General features: G+C 47.1%; 2 pseudogenes; both read right to left on the bottom strand.

Moving 5' to 3' along the window:
• Positions 1-276: 276 nt before the first annotated feature.
• On the bottom strand, positions 277-574 carry LOC114625539 (annotated as a pseudogene).
• Positions 575-1,381: 807 nt separating this feature from the next.
• On the bottom strand, positions 1,382-2,232 carry LOC114625538 (annotated as a pseudogene).
• Positions 2,233-3,422: the final 1,190 nt, after the last annotated feature.

Genomic DNA, 3,422 nt, shown 5'->3' with positions numbered 1-3,422 from the left:
TGGGCTCGTGCTGGGTGAGAGGCCAGAATAGAGACACTCTAGTTCCTTTCATACACTTTCCATTGTAAAGCCTCTTTAGCACCTCCATTAAAGTATTCCGCAATCACCCAGGAGAGACTACATCAGGTGAAACTCTGGTGGGGGAGGGATACTGATTTTTAGGGTCTTTCCTTTTGATTCATAGCTCTTACTTTATTTGGCTAGCAGTCTCATCATTATGTGGTCAAGAACATTCAACTATGAACCCAAGTAAATCTAGATGTTAAATATTAGCCTTCAACCATAATAGCCAATGATGCCACGTTTGCCTGTTATCTCTTGGATATAAACACAGCTACACTTCAGTGGCCACCAAACTATCTAGCATAGCTTCCTTAACTGGAAGCTGCTGAGGCTATCAGCCTTAGCACTTTGGATTATTTTTCTTTTCAAGCTTTGCATAGCTATGGGGAGCGCATCGGGGGTAGGGGAAAACCAGGTCAACCTTGGCGTATTGCCAAAATGTGGCCACTCATGGCTTTGAGTTTACCAGTGCTGGGACCTCCTTTAAGAGGTTACTGACAAACTGAGCCATGGGTCTAAGGTGGTTCTGTCACCCTGAACCACCAGCTGAATGTCACCTCTGGAGCTTGTTTCAGTTGTATGTAAATTTGTAATCTCAGATTCCGAACTTACAGGAGATCATGTGTTCCAAGCTAATATGGACTACATGGTGAGACCTAGTTTCAAAAAGCAAAAATAAATAAATAAATAAATAATAAAAATAAAAATTTAAAAATGTTTGTGTTGAAGAAATAATTTCCCTAACTTCTAAGGCTATTTAAATTTTAGTTCTGCTTTTCCTGTTTCTGGAAGTATATACAAAAGTGGCCTGTGTTTAAAGTAAACAGCTGATGGGTTTTCTGTGTGTATGCACTGGGTCCTTCTGAGAAATGGCATCCCACTGTTTACCTTAGTTGTCCCCCCCCACCCCATGCTGGGTTGAGAATACCAGGGCTATAAACAGGACAGATCCCATCTCTTCCCCTGACAGTGAATGAAGTGAAAATTGTATCACCCTAAGAACTAATTCTGAAGGGTCATCCTCATTTGGGGGTTCAGGGTAGAGGGATACTAAACTGTAAACCTTTGATTCCAAACATGCTACAATCAGAATAGCTTGAATTCATCTCTAAAGCTGTACAACTTACTATGGGCAGGAGTTACTTAGCACAGGAGTAAGTGGCCTGACCTAAGCACCTGTCCACCCAGACATGGCCCCAGCACCATCTCTCCCCTAAGCCGCTGTATGTTTTCTTTCTTTTTCTTTTTCTGAAGAACTCTATATTTCTATTAGAATACCGACATCTTCTCCACCTCTGGAAATACAAGGAGACTCTGGTCAAGAAGATGCTGACAGGAGGGGCTTGGATGCTATCAGCTGCTTTCTCCTGTGATGGAAGTCTCTGCTTGCCTCAGTGTTGATCTAAAGGGGAATGGAGGCATCAAGGTGATATAGTTGCTGGGACCTCTCCTCTCTCCAGTGGCAGCCCTTGGCTCCATCCAGCTTGGGGAGGTCAACTTCAGCCAAGAAGAGGTTACGGGCATCTAACCAAAGGTTCAGGCAAGGCTCTCTTGGCCTTGCATGGTTCACAGTGAGTCATTCTCATCCAGGGTCTCCAGTTCCTGGGCTGAGGTGACTGCCAGGAATTGATGTTCTGCTGAAAGATGGAGCCCAGGAAAGACTAGTACCTAGACTAAACCTAGATTCTGGATTTAGCTACAAACTATACTTGTCCTGGAGGTCCTCCCTGGTGATGGCAATTACCCACAGGTTATCACCCACAAGTCATTGCTGGTCTTCATCCTCAGGTAGAAGTTGCTATTGGCAGAGCTAGCTTTTTGCATCCAACTGTGTGTCTATCCCAGGCTCATAGGGATTTGGGAGCCAGCTTGGTCCTCCTCCAGCATCTGAAGCAGTTTGTCCTCAGTCATGTCCACCAGAGGAGGGATGGGGTGGGTGGGGACAGTAGCAGATATTGATGAAAACCTTTCCTTCTGTCTTTATGCAGAAACCAGGCTGGGGCTGGATCTGTGTAGATTCTGGCCTGGCTGTCTGGGTTTGCTGGAGATCTTTGGAAGCCCAGAGCAGCAGCTCCTAAAACCACACCATCTCATCATATCAACTATGTCTCTGTGCTCCAGTGCCAGGAGCTTTGAATCTGCCACAGCACTGGGAAACGTCCTAGGCATCCAAAAGCGTGGAGAACTTTTCCTGGGTTAAACGAAACCATCTTGCTGCAGGGCCTCAGTCCTAACACACAGCACTCTGCCCAGAATCCTAAGATCTGTCCTGGGAATGCTTCTGTTGTGGTGAAGGCTCTGGCCTCAAATCTTGGGTCTCTTGGTTGGTTCTGTTTGGCTGATGTCTAAAATTGTACTTGTTTTCTTTGTTTTGTTCTGTTTTTTTGTTTTTTGTTTTTGTTTGTTTGTTTGTTTGAGGCAGGGTTTCTCTGTGTAGTCCTGGCTGTCCTGGAACTCACACTGTAGACTAGGCTGGCCTCGAACTCAGAGATCTGCCTGCCTCTGCTGGGATTAAAGGCCTGCGCCACTATTCCCTGGCTGTATTTGTTTCCTAAAAAGAACTTTGAACAAGAGCCAGCAAGATGGCTCAGTGGGTACAGGTGCTTGCCCACCAAGCCCAGTGACCTGAGTTCAATCCCCAAAACCCATGGGTGGAAGGAGGAAAATGACTCCTGCAAATTGTCCTCTGATCTCTGCATGTACACTGTGTTACATACACACCTTCACACACAAACTTAAAAAAAATGTTTGAGATATATTGTGTGTGATTCAATGTTTTGTTGTTGTTATTTTCTTTTTTAAAAAGCATATTTGCATGTCTGTCTGGCTTAGGGCATTTCCATTCCATGCCCATTAGGCTGCAGCCCTTTGTCTGTTCCAGATCTGCTTTGGAGTCAAAAGTACTTTTTCCTCTCTGGCTTCTGTTACAGCCAGTGAGGGGGCAGGGCTAGCTCTCCTGCCCTGCTCAGGCGAGGCCACCCAGTGCTGTGACTGGCAGGAGGCATGATCAGCTCTTCCAGTCTCACACCCTCAAGAGGCAGCTCACCCACACCCATGCCTCCAGAGCCAGCTCTGCTGTGCTGCCCAGTCAAGCTGTGGGGCACACTCTCCCAAGTGCTGCAGCCTCTGAGGGGCTGGACTAGTTCTCCTGCTATCAGCCCTTGGGCTGGCTCACCTGTGCCTTCAACATTAAGACCGGCTCCATGCTGTGCTGCCCAGGCCAGGTGGTAGAGCCAGTGAGGGGGCAGGGCTAGCTTTCCTGCTCTCATGCCCTCGGGGACAGCTCTCTCAACTGCCACAGGTGGTGAGAGGTAGGGGATGAAGGTGGAGGGCATCACCCACACCCACACCACCTCATG

The sequence above is a fragment of the Grammomys surdaster genome, unplaced genomic scaffold, assembly GCF_004785775.1.
Source record: "Grammomys surdaster isolate TR1022 unplaced genomic scaffold, NIH_TR_1.0 219, whole genome shotgun sequence".
Taxonomy (NCBI): domain Eukaryota; kingdom Metazoa; phylum Chordata; class Mammalia; order Rodentia; family Muridae; genus Grammomys; species Grammomys surdaster.
This window is presented reverse-complemented; position numbering and strand designations above follow the sequence as displayed.